The 24,726-nt window shown below is 42.1% G+C and overlaps 1 protein-coding gene across 1 annotated transcript in view; it reads left to right on the forward strand.

Moving 5' to 3' along the window:
- Nucleotides 1-7,559: 7,559 nt before the first annotated feature.
- The window catches only part of LOC306913746 (prostasin-like), a gene marked incomplete at its 3' end in the record, with an annotated part of 66,445 nt that continues 49,278 nt past the window's right edge, over nucleotides 7,560-24,726 (forward strand). Inside the window, exon 1 of the mRNA XM_079490559.1 lies at nucleotides 7,560-7,570. The remainder of the gene's footprint in view (nucleotides 7,571-24,726) is intronic.

Consider the following 24,726-nt stretch of genomic DNA (forward strand, 5'->3'; position numbering starts at 1 on the left):
AGTCAGCAGATGACAGTCTATTAAAGCAACCTTAAGGAACAAGAGGAGCGGAAAAATGCAGAACACTGGCGGGGAAAAAACAGTAGGCCTAATACACAAAGAGATTTAGAGCATTTCACAATGACCACGCACAAATAAATCACTGGGAGGTGGGAATACACAAGGACTAACTAGACAGAGGTGAACTAACCGATATATAGTCAACACAGAGATGATACTACTAAAAGGACACGTGTGCAAAAAATAGGCTAATTACTGGACTGGTGAGACAAGACGGGTAACAGCAGCAACAGAGGAAACCAGAATTAACACACTCAAACATAACTACAAAATAAAGGTACACAAGTGTAATGCAATCTATAACTCAAATTAAAAAGGAAGACAGAAGACACATTACTCAACAGTAAAGTCAAACCCTGACTATAGGAACACAAGGAACACAACATAATCTATATATACAAGTGAGAAGTTGTACCCAACCCAGGAAAAGGGACCCAAAGTCACACACTGCATACATCACTGACACGTCACTGACACACTGCAACACACTACACTCACACGGCAGTCACGTCACACACTTACCCTCCGCGTCGTTCGGCCGCTATCTCCTCATATCGCGCCGAACGCCGCCCCTCAACACCAACCGCGGAACATCACTCATTGCACTGACACCAACGTTGCCTCCCTTCCACACCCACGCCGGCATTGTATCTCTTCACAACAAACAATATCTCCCCAAGCACCCACACCCCCGCACGCACACACTCACATGTTGCCAGGTCTATTAAAACAAGCCCAGCAAAAATGCCATTCAACACGCTACTTACAACTCGCTTACAATTCGCGGACCTGGCAACACTGCATCCCGTGATTCCCCTCTTTTCATTGGCTGCACCGCCAACATTGATGCCACTATGTAAACAACACCGCAAACCCTGACTTCCTACAGCCTACAGCCTATACTTACACACACTACCACTCGCTTACAATACGTGGACCTGGCAACACTACATCACCCCTTCCCAATGGCTCACAACCCCACCACGTGACCCAGTGGCGGCCGGTCCATAGGGGGCGCTGGTGCGCCGCACCACCATGCACAACCCCTGAATAAAACGTGAATAAGAATGACGGAGAAATGACATCTGCAGCCTGTAATTTATTTAAAATTAGCAATACAGAAACGTCAATATTATATAATATAAGGAACCACTAACCAAAGGCAGTGATTACAAGTTGTATTACGCTGCCACGTTGTATTCTGCTGCCATGAAATGTCACATGTTGTTTACGTTGTGTGACGTTTCTGATTGGTTACTGAGTGTCACATGTTGCTGCGCGTTCATCTGGAGCATAGATATATACAAACACTAGATGGCTCAAGGCGGAGTTTCTGACGTCGTTCACCCGGCAGCCATCTTACTTCGGGGCTACAGTACAGTATGTTCAATGGCAGCTCAAACATAAACAGTCATAACTCGCTCAAATCTTGACGGATTTACAAACGGGTTGGTTTATTACAAACGTTGTCAACGTGGCTATGATTCAGACTTCAATACAAACGATAGAAAGCCACTGGGTCGAAAAATGTGTGCGATCAATGTTATTCACACCACAAACCACTTGGGGACAGCATAAACATCACAACACAGTTTGACATATAGTTTAACACACAGTCAACACAGACGCTAGAAAAACATGAATGATGAGCCACATGGAGCCAGGTAAAGATAATAATTCATTTTCATAATGGAACAACAAGACAATGACAAAAAAAAAACTGTAGCCTCAATCTACATGGAAAATGCAGTGAAATTAGCCATGTTTGGCAATGCCATGTTTATTTTGTATTTTTAAAAGCCTTCCATTGAATGTGATGATACCTATAGTGCATGTTTTCTTGACATTTTCATAGCGCCCTCTCTAGGACAAAAGTCACCAGCCGCCACTGACGTGACCCACGTGTTTTTCGTGATACCTTTCACACTTCCGGAAACACTACCGGAAGTTACACAGTACACACACACACACACACGCGTGCACACACACACAGTGTACAGCCTGCCGGAAACCAAACGTAGAAGAAGAACAACAACAACACAGGTTCTACACTGATTCTAACTTGGACGGAGAGCACCGCGATTACATACACAGTTACAATAATGCAAACACGACCGTGTCGACACCTGACGTCGTACAATCAGGACGAACCGAGGCGCATATATGGATAAGAACAACAACACTACACGCGCGCGCGCGCAAGCGCTGCAGCACAAAACAGCTACATACAACGCGTGTCACTGTGGACTTCTGTATCTGGGGACTTCTGTATCGCAACGCGGGCCAACGCAACTCTGGGATGAGCGGGCCGAAGGCCCGCGAAATTCTAGTAGGCTACAACAGAAAACACAACAAGACACGGATTATGACACAAATGTTATACTATCTGGTGCACGAGCTACTCTACCTTTACTCATAACTTTTGAAGTACACACATTATGCATTAGATATTATCGTTTGTTATTGGACTTTTTTTTCCTTGTGATCACCCTAACTAACTAATAGGAGCAAGTTAGGGGAGCAGTCAGGGGTTTATAGCGTCTTGCTCAGGGGCACTTCGACAAACCGGATTTAGCCTTTGAGGCACTCTGGTAGAGTGAATTCCAATGGAACCACATGGACACAGAGATTAGGTCCAGGAGATGCTTAAAGGGTTAGTTCAGATTTTTTGACTTAAGCTATAGGAAATACTTGCCATTAATACAGTGGTTGCAAAGGTATTAATTGATTGCCTTAGTCCTGTGGTGAGAGTTCAGGTCTGGTTTTGGTGAATATTAAGTAGTTCCGGTCATTTGTTGGGGGTCTGGGGGCCACTAATTAAAAAAAATTAATCCACAAAACAAACGTAATTTGTATTGTTTAACTATTTCTACCATACATATAGAGCAACTTTCGTTCAACTTTGACCCCTCCAGTATCACTACACCAGCAGCAGCACAAAACCATGTCCATGTGACTGCAGGTGCTTCTTTATTTTCTAAAAGTGTGTCAAAGCTAAACATGTAAGCAATCAAACAGAGGGTACTACAGTACAGCAAGCCACAGCACTTCACATTCTTTAGTTGAGTGAATTATTTCACTTGGGTGAATTATAAATCCTGCCATACTTGCTTGAACAAGATTTACAGGTGCAATTACGCCACTAGTGTCCGTAAATCTTTACCAAGGTTTTGAACCGTCTCTCTCAGAGAGAGAGAGAGAGAGAGAGAGAGAGCTCTCTATCTCTCTCTCTCTCTCTCTCTGTTCCAGGGGCAGATCCGGAGTTCTGGACATCAGTGTGAGATATTTATGCATATATTATATTATATATTATATTTATACATATTTATAAATATAATATGTACTCACTTCTAATCTCTCTGTCCTGCTGGAAGGTCCTGGTGGATATGGCAGCAGATTTATCTCAAGAATGTCCCGATACATGGCTCCATACATGAAGTCTGCCAGTACCACACGATCAGAAACAACCCCATACCATGATGTTTCCACCTCCAAACATCACTGTTGTCATAGCGTGATTCGGGTGATGTGCAGTGCCATTTCTATTTTGCTGGAGAACATGGTGTGTAGTATGACAGCCAAAAAGTTTAATGTTGGTCTCCAAACATTCTCCCAGTATATAGCAATAGCACAGGCTTGTCCATATGTTGTTGAGCAAAAAATGGCACCTGGCACCAAACATTTTCAGATGGGGGGGTCCGTGGCCAAATACATATCAGTTTAGGGTGGGTCCTTGACATGAAAACATTTGAGCACCACTCATAACATAATTTTTTTTTCTTCAGAAAACTGTTTTAGAAGACCTTTGTAGAATCAGTCTTAATGGGCTTGTCAGGAATGAGGACTCAAAAGCAGGCAACCAGATGCAGAGTAGATTAACTTCAAAGTGTTTATTTGACTAGAAATCAGGGGTATTCCAAAGGGCAAAACATAGGCAACATCAGACACAAAACTCACTCGACATAGGTCTGGACCAACAAGGACACACTGCAAACAAAGGGCTTAAATAGACAGGGGTAACAGGACACAGGTGAACTCAAAATACAATCAAACACAGGATAGGCAAACAGAACACAGGTGACTAGGATACAATAATCAGGTAGGTAAGACAGAACAGGAACCACCAACAAGAGGAGGCAGGAAAGCACAGAACAAAACTACAAAACAAGACACAACCAAAAACAACAACAGAGTAACAGTAAACCCAAATCAAACACCACAAGGCAAAATACAGAACATACAGAATAAGTCCAAAACCTAATTAGGATTTAGGACTGTCATAAGTGTTCAAATGCAACACGCATGACAAGCGCATTCTTTAACATTCAAGGCATTACATTCAAGGCATTACAGAACATGAACTAAACACAAAATGGTCAAGTCATAAATGGTCACGCCATAATAAGAGTTCAGGGTTTGGAGCCATAGTCACGGCTCAAAAACAAAAGCAGAGGAGTGGGGCGTGACAGGGCTCATGGCTTATAGAAGCAAAGATACTGCCTTTGTGGAGACTGACATGGTTCCTTTGTAGGCCTACAAAGTTAACATATACTCCCTTTTTTAAACCAGTCCCTTGACTTTAAGTGCTCTCGGGAGGTTCCCTCGTCAGGAAGTGCCCCTCCAGCTGAATCAAGTTCCCTTGATTAGGGTGCTGGGTATAAAAAAACAGCACTCGCTCGCCCTCCTTGTGCAGAAACAGGAAACAGACACCATCCGTTGCCATGGTTACCATCATGCCATTGTGTTACCTGTTATTTCGTTTGTACAGTTATATTTATATTATTGTATTGCATCGTGTAGATGTTTGTGTGACATGTGGATTTCATTAATATGGACATTTAGAATGAATTACAGCATGACTGTCAAAAATTTCATATACATCCATGGTTTATAAATTATTGTGTTAAAAGGTGTTTTGTTTGTGTGGTTTCATTTATAGTTTTTCATGGTGGGGTAAATAAAGAGCCCTTGTGAACATCAGTTGGAGCGTAATTTATAATTTATTTGTGGTGGTACTATACTGTACATTTGTAGGTCGCGTTTTCCATTCCATTCCAGGCAATCGAGTCTAGATCGGCATAGACTCGCTCGAGGGCTTTATAAGCCACATCCACTCAAGGCTGCTTGGTCCGACGGCACTTAAAATGGCGCGCATACCGAGTGCAGTGTGTAGGGCGAGTGGCGATGAGGCGGTTTAAAAAGGGCCCCATTGTCTCCTCAGTAGTTAATTATACAAAACCATCCACAGCAACAGTGTTTGGCAGGCAGTTTTCATCCATGTTTGTCATACCACTGGGTTCCTTCTGCAGCAAGGTCACATGACTCCAGTGTGTGTGTGTGGCCCGTGGTTGGCACTTAAACTTGCGTTCATTGGATAGATGCCATATGTGATAACAGCTCTCACCTTTTATTACTCCCCTCAACTGGGTTCCATAGACTTTTATTAATCCAGAGGGAAAGTCGGTTGTAGCAGCAGCACAGCAGAGTAGCTTGGGTAGAGAATTAAAACCTATTGTCAGCGTATCATTATCAATGTATGATATTTACTGCATTCCTTCTTTAGAGCTGGGTGTCAAAGTCATTTCGGAGTGAGGGTCGCCATGGGGTGAATTGATGGCCAGTTATCATGCGTGACATGACAAGGGTAATGGCGGTTTTATTTAAACACTGTTGTATGGAGATGTATAGAGCAGCTGCGGGACTATACAGCAGCTGCATGTTTCTCAGTGTAGTGACATAATGTGATTATTTGCCATAATCATATTAAAACATATGTTCGGCCTAATAACGAGACTGAGCGTTGGGGCCTTGGGGGGTGCGTCAGCTATAGGTCAGGATGTAACAGGGGGTGCACGGCCAAAAAGGTTTGGGGACCGCTGATATTACCATAATCAATCACATTTCACATGAAGGGAGCTTGTAGATCAGCTATTTTCAAAAGGGTTGCCTAGCTCAATCTTATATTATTTTATTTGACAATTTGGGCCAATGTTTGACCAGTTTTCATAGTATGTATGTCAGTACGGCTCCCTCAGGCCATGTGAGCCGGTTTCTTCAGAGAACTATTCCGGTAACATACTGTATATACATTATTTAAAGCAATTACACAACTATGCACAAATAAGTCTAAAGTTGCTCTGTTTCAGTGCATTATGATGCGTGTATGGTCGCACAACCAGTTTGGCAGCCACGGAGATGACCACACATTCTTAGCCAAATTGAAGTCGCTCGAGGATAAGAATGCATTCTACTATGCAGCCAAAACAGTGCAATGCAGTACCTGTACCACCAGCCCTGACCTTTTGAAATGTGCCATTATAAAGTTAAAACCCTCCGAGGGAGTGACCAAAGGGAACTTTGTGGACGGAGTTAAGCAGAAAGGGCGGTATTTAAGGGTGATGCACCACCTGCAGCCAACACAAAGCAAACATGGCCAATTTGGCCATCCATAGGCTATGCCTGTTGGTCGTCCTGCTGTTCAAAGGTAAAGCTAAGCTGCTTTTTTTTTAATCAATGTTGTTCTAAACTGATCGTGTGTGTGTGTGTGTGTGTGTGTGTGTGTGTGTGTGTGTGTGTGTGTGTGTGTGTGTGTGTGTGTGTGTGTGTGTGTGTGTGTGTGCGTGCGTGCGTGCGTGCGTGCGTGCGTGCGTGCGTGCGTGCGTGCGTGCGTGCGTGCGTGCGTGCGTGCGTGCGTGCGTGCGTGCGTGCGTGGTTATTCTATTTGATAATATAGAACTGCATGTATGTATGTATGTATGCATACATACAATTTGCATATTATGTGCAGGTCTGCCTTATTAGAAGCGTACTGCTATATCCATTGGCTAAAGAGGTGCTAATGAAACTGAAACTGTATTTTACCAATGATCAATGGCACCATATTATTGTGAGCTGCATTGATATAGCAGAATATTATTTTTTCTAGCTGTCTGTACTAGCCTGAAATATTTTGGTGCATTATTTGTCAGGCATAATGTTCTGAGCCCATTAAACAGGTTTTTTTTAAAGAACAAAGCAGATGAGGGAGATTCATAGAGTTTTGGTTTCTGGTTGTTTCCTGATACAATTTCACAGTAATTGGACTTAAATATTCTTCAAATAAATTTGAAGAGTTAATAGATGCCTTCTGTATCATTTTGTCACCTTCCTAAAACATTGACCTACTACATCAAGTCATTTTTATAATATCTTGTGTTACATAACTGAACAGCATTATGTGTATGTCAATAGTCATACAGTGAGCAGTGACCTACAGTAGGCCTACCGTCAGTAACACTTCTTTGCATCTTTGCTTTAATTGTGAAGACACATACACACACACACACAGTCAGAGTCACTCACACATGGATGCAAATGCATAAATATACTACATGCATGACTCACACATACAAGCACATACTGTATGATGCACATGGAAATGCTCCATATCAAACTGTGCTGTGGATTAATAATCTTCATTACAAATGTCTGCTTTGAATTTCAGGCTGTTCCTCACAATCGTCTGCGTCTGGTAAGCATCCAGGTTTATCTGCACTGTTTGTCTTGAAGTTCATTCACTCATCCTGCAGCCACATCATTGTATTTAATTTAATCATTAGTTTCCTAAAGAGCTCAGCTAGACAGTGTGAGGAATAAGGAGATAGCATTGCTTATCATCACTGTCAGGCAGAAACCACAATCTCCATATTTCATCTTTTTGTGACAAATAATCCTTTTCAATTAATTTCTTCCCAATGTAGTTATACCAATTAGTTCCTCCCCACACACATTTCTGTGTTGTCACTGCTGTTGTATCTTACTGGCTCACCTGCCAGTGAGGAGCCATGCACCACCAGGAGAACGTTTAGCCTAACAGTACTAACAGTACGACAGGCATTACTCCGACACCCTACCCAAAACCCAACCATAAACCTAACCTCACAGGGTTAGTTCGTTTTAACCTGCCACGCATGTCGGGAGCCACGGGTTAGGTTTAACCTGCCACGGGTTAGTTTGAACCTGCCACACATGTCGGGGGGGCCACGGGTAAGTTGTAACCGGCCACGGGTTAGTTGTAACCGGCAACGCATGTCGGGTGCGACGGTGTTGTTGGACTAATGCCTGTCGGGCTGTTAGTAGTATGTCTAACCAACGTATGCACCCGCCCTCCCGGCTTCCATCCCCTGAATATGGGCCAACTGTGCTTGTGTAGACGCCCGATAAAGCCGGTTGCACCACGGTGTATTCAAACCCACAACCTCCGTGGTGGTGGGCAGGGACATCACCACTGTGCCACCCGAGTGCATTTATAGATGCACTATAGCCTCGACGATCTTACAGGCGTATGCAAAGGCTAAACTTATGTAACTTATAGCATTTTATGTAGACATAGCACTCTAGTGTATACTCATAGTTCCATTGTACAGATATTCTACTGTTAGACAGATGTTAGATTCTTAGCTTGCTTGTGATCCTTGATGACTATATGTATTTGATGTATTAGTGTTGTTGCCTACTGTAAATCACTCTGGATTAAGAGCGTCTGCTAAATGCCTAATTTGTAAATTGTATAGGAATCTTGATCATCTTCAGTATACATATAATGAATGTGTTGTTTTGTTAGTGTGCGGCCAGGCTCGATGCAATGAAGCCAGAATAGTTGGAGTTCATGACGCCATGCCTGGCAGCTGGCCTTGGCAGGCCAGTATACACCATACCGTTTTGGGCCATTTCTGTGGAGGTTCCCTCATCAACAGAGAATGGGTTCTGTCCGCTGCCCACTGCTTCCCAAGGTGAATGAATAGTGAATATAGTGTCTGTATTAGTGGTGCAATAGTTAATAAAACTAATCAATTCATATAAATTATGATGATTTTACTTTCTTATTAATAAATGTTAAAAAGTAAATTTGTAAAAATTGTGAAAATAGCTGATCTATTAGCTCACAACGCATTTCATCATTATGAACTTATAGACACCGTGCGTGTGTGCATGCGTACGTGAGCGTATTCCTGTGTAAATGTTTTAAAATTACCAGAATGCTTCTCGGTGCACCCGTTTCGAATGCCATCAATGCATTGAAAGGTATAAAATCATGTTTAATTAGAGCATTGAATGCTCTCAGTAGCCGTCTACTGACCTACCAAGACCTACCATGGCTACTGTTTTGACAGTGACGACGCACGTTGTCAACTGACTACGTGAGTACGTGGTTGGTTAAAACTGATATGAGGTTAGGGGACTTACATGGCTTTGTTAAAACTGATATGAGGTTAGGGGACTTACATGGCTTGGTTAAAACTGATATGAGGTTAGGGGACTTATACGTAGCTGGTTAAGACTGAGGTTAGGGTTAGGGTTAGATTTATTGTTAGGGTTAGTAACGTGCAACGTCGCTGTCATGCAGTAGCCGTGATCAACGCACAGAATGCAGCTTACTGAATTTCTCCAAAACGTCACAATATAACGTTTTACGCTGGAGACGGTTGCGGTAGGTCAGTAGATGTGTCTACTGTCTGCAGCATTCAATGCTCTGATTAAACGTCAATTTGTCCCCTTCAATTCACTGATGGCATTCGAATCCGCTCTACGTGTATTGTTCATCACAATGGAAACTACAAGCCCTCAGGGATTTTTGTGTTATCCTTTTGGTATCATATAATCATCTGTACTATTTGCAGACTACTAATAAAGTATTCAATCAATCAATCAAACCCCCCCCCCCCCCCCACTCTCTTTCAGAGACCTAGATCATCAGCTGCCCAATGTGACCGTCTTCTTGGGTCGCCAGGCCCAGGGATTAGTGAACCCCAACGAGGTGAACCGTACTGTCACACAGATCGTCCGCCATCCCGCCTTCGATCAGCTAGCGGACCGTGACAGCGACATCGCCCTGCTGAAGCTCTCCAGCCCCGTCGCCTTCACTGATTACATTCGCCCGGTCTGTCTGGCGGCGACTAACAGCACCTTCTACAATGGAACCATGAGTTGGGCGACTGGCTGGGGGATGACACACGATGACGCTGGTGACATTGGTGAGTATAAAACATATCTGGAACAGTGTTGGTGCTCCCCGGCACTGAAAGGGACAAAATCACGTTTAATCAGATCATTGAAGGCTCTCAGTAGCCGTCGACTGACCTACCAAGAAGCTGCATTCTGTGAAGCTGAAACTGTGAAAATGTGATGTAATGGTGATGTAAAACACAAACGGTACCAACACAAACATTAAACGCCATTAACAATAAAGAGACAATATGACGTAATGGGGCACATTATGACGTAAATTTTCCCTTCATTGTCAATGGCGTTTACAAAACAAACAAAATTGAACTAAAGACAAACATTAAACCTGTATATAGGAGGGGCCCCTCAAAAATGTGAAATTGTCTTACGTGGCCAGTTAAGACAGATATGAGGTTAAGCGACTTACGTGTCCGGTTAAGACTGTGGTTAGGTTTCTGGTTTAAGGACTTCAGTGTTTTGTACCATTCAATTGTATGTATAAGTACAGAACAAAGGATGTAGAAGGGAGTTCCAACCGCGCCTCTAGCCTAGGGCAGGCCAGTCTGGTGCATCTCAGAAGCAGGACAGGTTACTTGCGAAAAGGAGGCACTGGAGCAGCTCAGACAATTTAGGCCCTTAGTTTAATAACAGGGTGCAAGTAACGTTTTGATGTTTCAGTTACATCTTCATCAGGTCATGTCGGACCTGACGAAGAAGTAACTGAAACATCGAAACGTTGTCACTTTTTACTTGTTATTAAACTAAGGGCCTAAATTGTCTGTGCTGCTCCAGTGCCTCCTTTTCGCGTACAGAACAAAGAATGTTTGCTTTTGCCATCTTTGTTTAAGAAGAGTCTGGGCATTGTGGGCAATTATGCTTTAGTCTTACTAGAATTACTAAAAGTTTCTAAATCTTATATTTAGATTTAGTCTGGTTTAATCTAGTCACCTCTGAGGTTACTGGAGGTCAAAAATTTCAAGTGTGATTACCTTTGATGGGATTAGGCATTTTTACCTACACCCACTGGTGTCAAACCCATTACTGCCAATATCAGCAGTGATGGTCTGATTTCTAATCTGGCTCTTTGTGTTTATGCTATTGCCCAAATTGAGAGCAATTTGGAGGTTAGGATTCAAAGGCTTTTTAAAGGTTGATTTGGTTCCTCCACTGATTTCCATTTTAATTATTATTTGTATTGTTCAGGCCTTGTGGAAATGTGGTGTTTACTTTTATTATCCACTGCTTCTCGTTAAATGTGCGTTCAAATTCTGTAGGCACTTCCAAGGCACTGATTCCATGTACAGTATCATGAAATGCTGTACAATTAGTAATGCTGTTTCTTTTGCATTATTAAGGGACCAAGAAGTCACGTAGTGACTTTGGTCACTTATTGTTTTTGTGTTTATTTTTCTTCTTCTTCTTCCGCCAAAAATAGCTGTTCTGACTGAACCGTGCAGTCGGTTTTCGCGAAACTTGTCAACATGACATGCCAAACGGTGACTATGCGAAGCCCATGATGATTGGCCAAATGGTGGCGCTATAGCACTCAATTGATGAAAACTTGCAAACTTGTAAACTTTGAACGTGCATATCTCATGAACCGTTTGACCGTTGGCAATGACACTTTGATACTCATATGTGTCTCCTCATGCCGAACAACTTTCGTGTTCTGACTTTTGACCTCTGACCTTTAGATCACCCGCCATTTTGAATTATATGAAAAACAGTTCAAATGTAACTCCTCCCAGAATCTTTGCTCAAAATGCACGAAAACTTCTACACGTGAACTTTGGACCTATACGGACAAATAATCGTAGCACATTTTTTCTAAGTGAAAAAATTAAGTTTTTATGAGCCAATGAAAATTGCGCGCGCATGCACACACACACACTAAAGTTTATACTGAATGATGTTACTGTTTAGAATGAGTCAACTGACTGTGTCTGCATAGCTCAGTTGGTAGAGCTCTCGCCGTTGGACCACAAGGTTGTGTGTTCAAATCCGGGTAAAGACAACTCAGTGTATGCATTCTGTGCTGCAAGATTTGTGATGACTCAACTATAGAAATATTGAAGTAGATTACATTTGACCCATCAGGCACTAAGACATGGCATCACAATAATAGAGTTACTAGTAACTGAAATAGTGTAATAAGTCTCATTTTGTAATAGTGTAATAAGCGTGTTTAGTGTAATAGTGTAATAGTGTAATAGTAGTGTAATAAGTGTAATAGTAGTGTAATAGTGTAATAGTAGTGTGATAGTGTAATAGTAGTGTAATAGTGTAATAGTGTAATAAGTGTAATAGTGTAATATTGAAATAGTGTATTGAGTCAAATGTTGTAATAGTGTAATAAGTGTATTTAGTGTAATAGTGTAATAGTGTAATAGTAGTGTAATAGTGTAATAGGTGTAATAAGTGTAATAGTGTAATAGTAGTGTAATAGTTTAATAGTAGTGTAATAGTGTAATAGTGTAATAAGTGCAATGTGTAATACCGTACTGTACTGTGCTGTACCGTACTGTACCATATGGTACTGTACTGTACCATACTGTGCTGTACTGTACTGTACCGAGACATGGCCATCACCATTGATAATGCTGTGGTGACCTCAACTCGGACTGCGAAAAATCTGGGTGTGACCCTGGACGATCAACTGACGTTCTCGGCAAACATCGCATCAGTGACAAGGTCCTGCAGATTCCTCCTCTACAACATCAGGAGGATTCGCCCCTTCCTCATGGAGAAGGCAGCCCAGGTGCTCATCCAGGCTCTCGTCATCTCCCGCCTGGACTACTGCAACTCCCTCCTTGCTGGTGCTCCGGCATCTGCCATCAGACCTCTGGAGCTTGTTCAGAAAGCTGCGGCTCGTCTGGTGTTCAACCGCCCCAAGTTCTCCCACACAACCATCCTTCTCCGTTCTCTACACTGGCTCCCCGTAGCGGCCCGCATCCAGTTCAAAACCCTGGTGTTAGCCTATAGGGCAGTGAAAGGAACAGCTCCTTCCTACCTCCGGGCTATGGTCGATGCCTACACCCCTGCCCGACCACTTCGGTCTGCCACCTCGGGGCGACTGATTGCCTCGTCACTCAAGGGTCCTTCTGGCCGATCCACACGGTCACGACTCTTTTCTGTTCTGGCCCCACAGTGGTGGAATGAACTCCCCACTGATGTTAGGACAGCAGAGTCACTGCCCATATTTCGCCGCAGGTTGAAAACCCACCTCTTCAGGAAACACTACCCTTCCTCTCTGCCTGACCTACTTGTTGTTAACTAGTTGTACGAACGCTTGTTTTCTATTGTTGTATTGTTTATTGGATCTTGTTTAGTCGATACACTTAATTGTTTTAGCTCATGCTCATTTGATTTAGCTATTTTGTCTCATCTGGTTAAGGAAATAGGTAGCTGATATATTGCACTTTTACCTTAGCGCTAGGTATACTCTTGGTTGCTTGTTTTTGCAGAAAATGCACTAAAGACTTCTGGTGATTAGTAGTTTTTGTTCCCTACCTATGTTGAATACACTTATTGTAAGTCGCTTTGGATAAAAGCGTCTGCTAAATGACTGTAATGTAATGTAATGTACTGTACCGTACTGTACCGTACCGTACTGTACTGTACTGTACCGTACTGTACCGTACTGTACTGTACCGTACCGTACTGTACTGTACTGTACTGTACTGTACTGTACTGTACTGTACTGTACTGTACTGTACTGTACTGTACTGTACTGTACCGGGACATGTTATGAGCATGTAGATCTGCTAATTTCTAAAAGTTTGAGTACTTATGCTGAACTAACACTGAATGATTTTCCTGTTAACAATGGAGTAACTGATTGTCTCCGTGTAGCGCAGTCAGTAGAGCTCTTGCCCTTGGACCGCAAGGTTGTTGTTTCAAACCCGGGTACAGACATCTCAGCTCGTCAGTCTTATTTGTGCATATTGTTCTTATTGCGCATTGTTCTTCTTCTATCTTGGTCCCGCTTTATCGCTGCTTGCAGCTATATTTTATATTATATCTATGTTGGTTTAGTCTATCTGCTATTGTGTTTCTAGTTTCACCCACATATTGAAGGTGGCACTTGTTACATGTAATTAGATAAACACAGTCACTAGTATTAGCCTCGTCACTGTCAAAACAGTAGCCGTGATCAACGCACAAAATGCAGCCTACTGAGATCTTGGTATGTCAGTAGACGGCTACTAAAGGTGATCTTGTCCCTTTCAGTGCATTGATAGCAATGGAACCGGGTGGTACATTTTAACAGCAATCTTTTGACCGGGTCATTGGTCAGTAGGAGAATCCTCCTTGAGTCTCTCCACCGGTAATTAAACGATTGGCTCAAGACAAAAACAAAAATAATCTCCATGAATTCAAGGCTTCGTGGGGTGTGTAATTGATATAAAATAAGTCATTTATCGGGTGAACTACTCTATTTAGCTCCATGAGTGCACCATTGCGATGATTCCTTGGCCTAGTGGTACAGTATGTGGTCTTTCATTGTGGAAGACCAGGGTTTAAATTGTGGGTAGTCATGCAAATTACTCCTTGGCTTTTTTATGTCTTCCATTCTAGTTCCCCTGCCCTCTCCCGGGATGCTTCAGGAAGTTGATGTGCCAGTCATGGGAAACAACCAGTGTGGCTGCGACTATGACAATACAGACTCAGACTTCTCTGACATCACAGACAACATGCTTTGTGCTGGCCGTGGAGGGAAGGGCGCGTGTCAGGTGACAGATGCTACTCTTTCTCTGTCTATTTCAGGACTTCTCAAAGTGGATACTGACGCAAGTCCAGGGCTGCTGCAGAATGCTTTGATAATATTTGGAATTTACAATATCACTTAAGTTTAATATATAGTAAAATGTCTCTTTTTGCATAAAAAACACAATTCAAAAATACATCTCTCTTCCTCAGGGAGACTCTGGCGGGCCACTGGTGACGTTGCACCAATCGGCAAACGGTACAAACTCCTGGGTCCTGTCTGGGGTTGCGAGCTTCAGTGCAGAGGCCTGTGGCGAGCTCGACCTCCCAGGAGTCTATACTCGCATTTCTCGTTTCCATAGCGTGATCGAGTTTCTCATCACCGATGACCCACCAGGCTTCATCACGTTCACCTCCCCCGGCCCCGACACTGATGAGGACTTTGAGTGTCCTCCACCACCAACAACACCCCCACCAACAACAACACCACCCCTAACAGCAACACCACCACCACACGTTACACCGTGTGAGAGTCTATTTTGTGGTGGGCCGAACACCATCCATTTCTCCTACTTCACTTATGTCTTAACTCTCGCATTGATGCTCTACAGCATGGCTGATTTTGCAAATTAAAACACATTCCCCGCCGATGACGTAAATTTACGTCAAAATAATCTGGGGAAAAGGGTCTGTCGCAAACTAGAGTATGAATAGGCCTTTAGACTATGCATGCACCTCATGGTACCATAGCACCAGGCTACTGCTTGACCTTCCATCTAGAACTCATTTAACCACTCCTCAGTTTGCTAGGGTGGGATGACTCCGAAGATAAGAGTACAAGAACTTGCAATGGGCCCGGTCTACAAGATACACTACACCTCATTGACACCCATGTACCTGTCTAACCACGCAGAGGGAGCTCCACAAATCACGCTCAACCCAGATTTGGCACGAACTAGGGTTTCAATTTGTTCTCCTGCTATGCCACATGCAACAATATGGAATGCCCTGAAGTGTGAATAACTAATCTCTTTCAAATCCACTCTAGAAGAGCACTTACAGCTGGCTGCCTCGGTGAAGTCAAAGCCCCTCCCCCCTTAAGCTGGTTACTAGAGATCTTTAAATGTTTTAACTTGTTTATAATTATGTTTTTGCATAGTAATGTATATCTGTCTAACATTAAATGTTTTCGATTGAGTGCAAAAGAAGGACCCCAATGGAAACAAGCCAATAGACTTTTAACAGACCTGTGATTGTCCATGAAAACTGTAAAAGTAATCAATAAAGAAAATCTGGAAACCTCTATTACATTGATTCTTACAGATTTGATATTGAGTTTCTAACTTTGTTTGATAGCAGAATATAATACTGCGGTTGCCATAGTATTGTACTACATTACATGAAACAAGTAAATGCCAATGTGTAGAAATAATGTTTATCCAATCCAACTTTATTTATACAGTTAGGCTTAAAAACATAATACAACACGTAATAGAAAATACGTAATACGTAATAATAATTAATTAATATGAATATAATACACATGCATCTAAAAGGTTTTTTTTTGTACTGTAAAGCAGCACACTAAGATATCACTGCAAAACAAGGCTGCCACATCATGGACACATGTAGCCTACTGTGGTAAGACAGAGACTGTCTTTCCCACTTTACCTTTATACCTGTTCAATTATGATACTCATGCTCATGTTTACATTAGTTTCTGTTTACCATATAGGCCTACTAATTTCATGATGCAGCATATTCACCATTCCCATAGTAGGCTATTAACATATTCACCATAACCATTTGTTAAAGATCTCCATTACCTTTTGTCACAGCCCACATGGTCAGCATGCACCAAACACTGTTTGCTACAATGCTAGCTAAGCTATGTTGTTTTTACATTTTGACCCAGTTCAATACATTGTAATATTAATGTCATGTTCATTTAATTTTACAAACCCACAGACTTGCCATATCCTCTTCCTGGTCTGAGACAAGGAAGCTTTGAGAAGGAAGAGAAGTAAATGAGAGCTCATTGACCAGCTCATGAACATTATTTATGTATGACTGAGACCTTTTGTAAAGAAATCACTTCTGGAAAATAACAGAAGACATGTAACACATTATTGTCTGCTGTGTTGCTTTTCGATGTGTAAGCTACACTGTGTAATTGTTATAGAGGTATGGTATCTAAAGAGCACAAAGTACCTTTCTGAACGTACCAAGTATCGCAAGACTTCCCACCGTTTCCTGTCTGGCAGCCAAATATCGCGATACTTCGGAGCCAGAAACGATACCTGCTGCTGTTTAGATCCTCAGATACAATTATATACTGTGCACTCTGTGCACATCGAAAAGTAAGTGAAACAACCTGTGATATGTCTTCTTTTATATTCCTGAACCGATTATATGACAAAGGTCTCTTATTGTTCATAAATAATGTTTGTTATGAGCTGGTCCAGCTGGCTCCATTCACCTCCATGTATTCATTGGACTTCCGGTGTGAGTTTGGCTCCCATGAAAGTGTCCATGAAAGTGTCATGGCGCAGCCCAGTCACGTGACCACTTCTCTTCCTTCTCAAAGCTTCCTTGGTCTGAGCAAGGATAGTCTAAGAAGGATAAGACGCGAAGACCGTACGGGCGACGCCATGTTGCTTTGGAAGGAAAGAAACATGCGCAGTTGAGACCAAGGAAGCTGAACGCGGAAGTGTTGGCTGCATATAGCCCATTGCGCATGTTTCTTTCCTTCCAAAGCAACATGGCGTCGCCCGTACGGTCTTCGCGTCTTATCCTTCTTAGACTATCCTTGGGTCTGAGAGACTGAAAAGAGTACCACATGACCTCAGTGCTCCTTATGTGTGGGTATGGGACATACCACTTGCCAGGGGTGTGTGCATTCTTCTGTGTAATATCCTGCTAATTGACAGCTCGCCATGAAGTCTGGTGGAGCGTTAGACCGGGGTCTCCTCGCACATGCATGTTCCAATCATTTTCCACAAATCTTCATATTCTGGCTATTATAATAAATCACTTTCTGCAGTCTTACTGTACTTCCACCATGTACTGTAAGCATAACACTGCCTTATTACGCAATAACTCTGCTGGATAGTTCCTGAACTGGTGCAATTGATTGATTGATTGATTGAAGAATTTATTAACAGTTTGCAGAATTACAGTACATTTCAAGCACAAACTCAATACAAAGGCTGTTAACTGTGAGTGGACGACCCAATTAAGCATTACACTTGTTTCCAACAGGGTCCACCATGTTCAAATCATCAAAACATTTAGAGACGTACAAATAGACACTTCTATAGACAGAACAGGAATTCATCAAAAAGGAGGTAAAAAGGGAAAAGAAATATATACAGTGAGGGGAAAAAAGGGGGGGGGGCAATGTCATTATCATCATCGTTTTAGACCCCCCCTCCCCTTTTTTTCCCTTTTTTACCTGCACATCTTGCCTTCCCGACCTTAACAAGGATTTTCCAAACAGCGGATGAAAGGTTGACTCTGTCCGTTCGAATTAAAATAACAAGGATCTGTCAGCGGACGCGTCACTGCCTGTGATTTATAAATGGCTTCGAGTCCGCAGCAGCAGCGGATCTTCAAGGGATCAACAGCTGCAGAATATTTTATCACGTTCGCGCTAATGAAACAAAACACTACACGGTGGCGGTACAGGATTATTATTTCATGTCAAAACATTGAAGTATCAGAAGATGATGTTACCCACACACACGCACGCATGCACGCACGCACGCACGCACGCACGGACACACAGCCACTCGAGAGAACTGCTATTGTCACCATGTACTGTAGGCTAACATTACAGGTGACTGGCCACACTCATCCTGCAAACCAGCCTGTCAGCACCATGGACAGCGGCCGAAGCTATCAAAACTTATCTAACAGCCTGCCCTGACCTGGGCTCCAATTTCCACTCCCTGATGATGTCTCCAAACTATGTCAAACATGCAATAGCTACACAAAGATATCTTGCACTTTATGTCCATAAACATAACTATCAAGAAAAACACAGCTCATCATATACCTAAAGGTCCATTCAAACCTGAAGATGTATATTTGTTTCCAGTTGCCTCAATTGCTTCACTTTGGTCAGTGTTTGTAAAAACACCTGTTTTACCCGTTTTTTAAGCACTTACACAACTATGCACAAATAAGTTTAAGATTGCGCCAATTCAGTGTGTTACAATGAGCGATGGTAGTCGCACAACCAGTTTGGCAGCCATGGAGATGACCACACATTCTTAGCCAAATTCAAGTCGCTCGAGGGTAAGAGGGTACTAAAAGAGAGAGCTATTTAAGTGTGATCACCACCATCCAACACAATGCAAAAATGGCCCTCCATACTACACCCCTGCTTTGCTTGTTGGTCGTCTTGCTGTTCAAAGGTAAAGCTAAGCTTTTAAAACAAATGTTGTACTAAACTGATAACTTTGATTCTCTGAAAATAATGTGTAAATACAATTATAGGTATTATACTATTTTATACTATATAAACTACTGTTTTTGCTGTGCAATGTATAGGCTGCCATTAGTATTGTGTTTGAAATAAGGTACATGGAAATGCTCCATTAAAAAACTGCGTCTTCCTTTATTTGTCTTTCTTTGCTTTGAATTCCTGCAGGCTGTTACTCACAGAATGTGCCGTCTAGGTTTGGTAAGCATCCATGTTTATCTATTGTCTTCAAAGCACCATTATGTAGTTTGGGGTTTCAGTGGCCACTTTGGACAGAAATAACATGGCAGTCTTTTGACTTTTAATTACCCAAGAGTATCTGCATGCATGTCCGGCGAGGGCGCGCTGTGATTGGCCAGTCTTTGCTTTGGCAGGCAGTCCTGCCTGTGTGACTTTCTCTCTCTCTGGTTTTGATCTCTCTCTCTCTCTCTCTCTCTCTCTCTCTCTCTCTCCCAAAAATAAACCAAAATACCCCAAATTCATTTTTTCTTCTTTTTTGAATTGTGGCCGAGGGGGACCATGAAATTTGGTCTAGCCCAGGGGCCCTATACTACTATAAATCCGGCACTGATTGTTTTGGTGAGAACAGCACACATTTTCCACTAGCTCTACAAGCTCACAGCGCATCACACCGAAATGTGTGAGCTTGTAGAAAAAAATAACTCATACTAACTAACTTTTAAATACTTTGACGATGACTACTACTACTACTACTACTACTACTAATAATAATAATGTACAGGAATCTTGATCATCTTCAGTAATGAAATGAAATGAAATCTATATTTACCCAGGGTATCTGGGCTAAGCTCAAGAACTTGTTTCCAGCCAGGCCCTGCTCATAGAACACATTTCATCGTAGTGGTTGATGCCTTGTTCAAGGGCATTTCAGCGGTGGTAATTTTAACGTGTCGGACGGCTGGTTCGAACTGGGAACCTTCCGGTATCTAGACCGCGCCGCTATCCGTTCGGCCACCGCTGCCGCTGCCGCAGTACACATATGATGTGTGTGTTGTTTTGTTAGTGTGCGGCGAGACTGTAATGGAGAGAGGAGAAAACGATCTCAGAATCGTTGGCGGTCACGACGCCATGCCTGGCAGCTGGCCTTGGCAGGCCAGTATACACCACACCGTTTCGGGTCAATTCTGTGGAGGTTCCCTCATCAACTGTGAATGGGTCCTGTCCGCTGCGCACTGCTTCCCAAAGTGAGAAATGAATGTATTGGTGTCCGTATTGGTGGTGCAACAGTTAATCAAATTAATCAATTGTAATTGATTAAATATATTTTTTTCCCTTCTTTTTAGATAACTTAATGAAATAGATAAATAATAATCATAGATTAATTTAAAAAAGTATTGTAAGCATGTCCTTAAGTTAAAAAGTAAATAAAACATTGTAGTGCAACAAAATACAACATAGGATATATATATATTTTGAAATAGGATTTTTTTGATTTTCATGAGCTGTATCCCATAATCATCAAGAAATACCTTTTTTAATTATATTTGGGAAGAAAATTAACTTTTACACAATATTAATTTTTTTTGACACACACACACACACACACACACACACACACACACACACACACACACACACACACACACACACACACACACACACACACACACAGCGTGCGTGCGTGCGTGTAATGCCTGCGTGTATGTGTACATGTTGTAATCATACAAAAAAACATACAACTGTACCATTTTCAAAGTGTTAATAAATTATTGAATCGGTCAATCAATACCCCCACCCCCTCCCCACTCTCTTTTAGAGAGTATGAACATCAGCTGCCCGGTGTGACCGTCTTCTTGGGTCGCCACGCCCAGGGATTAGTGAACCCCAACGAGGTGAACCGAACGGTCACACAGATCGTCCGCCATCCTGACTTCGATCTGCTAGCGGACGGTGACAGCGACATCGTTCTGCTGATGCTCTCCAGCCCCGTCACATTCACTCCTTACATTCTGCCGGACTGTCTGGCGGCATCAGACAGCACCTTCCACGATGGAACCATGAGCTGGACGACTGGCTGGGGGATGACACACAATGACGACCCCGTTGACACTGGTGAGTAGGCCCGGATTGGACAGTCTGGCAATTCTGGCAAATGCCAGAAGGGCTGGGCAGTCATGGGGCCGGGGCTGAGCCAAAACAAAAATAAAAAGTAATAAAAAAGACAACCAGCCGTCTTTTGGCTGGTATAGACCAACGTTTTCAGACCGAAACATTTGCTAATTTTAACTCACTTTGAGCAGAGAGCACTTTATTATGAGCATCTAAAAATTAAATAAATTCCATTTTCTTTTTTTGTCCAGTTTTCATTTGTTTTTGAGACCACCACACCTGCGGTTAATCTGGAACAAAGGACAAAGAAAGGCGCAACAGTTTCCCCTGTACTTTGTCAATCAATTAAACACCACATGAAGCCTTGAATTCCTGGAGATTTGTTTGTTTTTGTTGCATTTCTGAGCCAATAATTTGAAGATCAAAAAGTATGCTGCGAAGGTTTCTACACAATGAGACCACAGCTCTTTGAGTCTCTTGCCAGAGTGCCGCCGGTCATCAAAATGATTGGCTCAGGACTGTGACAAAAACATAAACAAAAATGTCCATGAATGGTGTGTGTACAGTAATTGATAGAAAATAAGTATTTATTTGGGGGGTGAACTACTCCTTTTAGCTCCATGGGTGCAACATTGTGATGATTCCTTGGCCTGTGGTACAAAATGCTAGTAATAATTACTCAATTTCTTTGTATGTCTTCCATTAGTTCCCCTGCCCTTACCCTGGATCCTTCAGGAAGTCGATGTGGAGGTCGTGGGAAACAACCAGTGTGGCTGCGACTATGACAATACAGAGTTAATTGACATCACAGATGTGGTGGATTTTGAATCATATAGCATATTCATAGCATGGTTAGTCATAATTGTACATATAACTTTAACTTCTGCAAGCCATTTCTCCCTGCATCTCACTCCAGTGTCTCACCAAAGTGCCTAGAACTGAAGTCTATTTGCATATCAATTGTTCCACAGGCAGGAAGCCAATCTCGGGCTGAAAGACAGTCATTCCAAATTGTAGGGTTTACCATTTGACTTCTCAAGATAAATTCTTGGGGAGTGATCTTTGATCTGATATTATCTCAGGATGCTTTCAAAATAGACCACCTGGGGCTTTGGCCTTCCTGTTTGATAAGTGACAGAGGAGCCATTCTTTAGGGTAGGAGGCTACAGTTTGTCTCGCAAATTAAAACACATTCCTCGCCGATGACGTAAATTTACGTCAAAATAATCCAAGGGTCTGTCGCAAACTAGAGTATGAATAGGCCTTTAGACTATGCATGCACATCATGGTACCATAGCACCAGGCTACTGCTTGACCTTCCATCTAGAACTCATTTAACCACTCCTCAGTTTGCTAGGGTTTTTTTTTATTTTTGCATAGTAATGTATATTTGTCTAACATTAAATGTTTTCGATTGAGTGCAAAAGATCAAGGACCCCAATGGAAACAAGCCAATAGACTTTTAACAGACCTGTGATTGTCCATGCAAAAATCTGGAAACCTCTATTACATTGATTCTTACAGATTTGATATTGAGTTTCTAACTTTGTTTGATAGCAGAATATAATACTGCGGTTGCCATAGTATTGTACTACATTACATGAAACAAGTAAATGCCAATGTGTAGAAATAATGTTTATCCAATCCAACTTTATTTATACAGTTAGGCATAAAAACATAATACAATACGTAATAAAAAATACATAATACGTAATAATAATACAATACAATTAAACCGGAATACAAAATGAATCATGGTTTAAAAACTGGTACTATATGGCAGAGCACACAAGAATAAACACCAGACAAAAGAAAAAATATATAAGATGATAGCTAGGTTTGTGATTGATACCAGTATATAGAACTGCTGTTGCCATATGCTATTATATTCTATAGTAAATGATCAGTACAAATGTTTAGTTAGATGGCAGAATGTTTAGTACAGTGTTTCATACATTTCCATGTACTTGCACGTGGAATTTTTTATAGTTTTGCAATATAATACACATGCATCTAAAAGTTTGTTTTTGTACTGTAAAGCAGCACACTAAAATATCACTGCAAAACACATCAGTTGGACACATGTAGCCTACTGTGGTAAGACAGAGACTGCCTTTCCCACTTTACCTTTATACCTGTTCAATTATGATACTCATGCTCATGTTTACATTAGTTTCTGTTTACCATATAGGCCTACTTATTTCATGATGCAGCATATTCACCATTCCCATAGTAGGCTATTACAATATTCACCATAACCATTATTTTGTTAAAGATCTCCATTACCTTTTGTCACAGCCCACATGGTCAGCATGCACCAAACACTGTTTGCTACAATGCTAGCTAAGTAAGTAAGTAAGTAGCCTTGCCGAGCCATGAGGCCCATAGGGCAGGAGCCTATCTCCTGTTTCTGTAGCGTGAGGCAGCTTGATGTACAAGTACACCCCCTGGACATGACGCTAGTATGTCGCAGGGACTTACCCCCAATCCAACCCTTGATGCTGAGTGTCAAGCAGGGAGGCACTGGGTCCCATTTTTTAGAGTCTTTGGCATGACCCGGCCGGGGATCGAACCCCAACCTCCCAGTCTCAGGGCGGACACTCTAACCACAAGGCCACTGAGCTGGTACAATGCTAGCTAAGCTACGTTTTTAATCAGAGTATTTACATCTTGACCCAGTTCAATACATTGTATTAATTTTACAAACCCACATACTTGCCATATCCTCTTCCTGGTCTGAGACAAGGAAGCTTTGAGAAGGAAGAGAAGTAAATGAGAGCTCATTGACCAGCTCATGAACATTATTTATGTATGACTGAGACCTTTTGTAAAGTAATCACTTCTGGAAAATAACAGAAGACATGTAACACACAATTATTGTCTGCTGTGTTGCTTTTCGATGTGTACACTGTGTAATTGTTATAGAGGTATGGTATCTAAAGAGCACAAAGTACCTTTCTGAACGTACCAAGTATCGCGAGACCGTTTCCTTTTGGCTGCCGTCTGGCAGCCAAATCTCGCGATACTTCGGAGCCAGAAACGATACCTGCTGCTGTTTAGATCCTCAGATAAAATTATATACTGTGCACTCTGTGCACATCGAAAAGTAAGTGATTAGAAAACAACCTGTGATATGTCTTCTTTTATATTCCTGAACCGATTATATGACAAAGGTCTCAATTGTTCATAAATAATGTTTGTTATGAGCTGGTCCAGCTGGCTCCATTCACCTCCATGTATTCATTGGACTTCCGGTGTGAGTTTGGCTCCCATGAAAGTGTCCATGAAAGTGTCATGGCGCCCAGTCACGTGACCACTTCTCTTCCTTCTCAAAGCTTCCTTGGTCTGAGAGACTGAAAAGAGTACCACATGACCTCAGTGCTCCTTATGGGTGGGTATGGGACATACCACTTGCCAGG

This window comes from Electrona antarctica (genome assembly GCF_951216825.1).
Source record: "Electrona antarctica genome assembly, chromosome: 21".
NCBI lineage: Eukaryota > Metazoa > Chordata > Actinopteri > Myctophiformes > Myctophidae > Electrona > Electrona antarctica.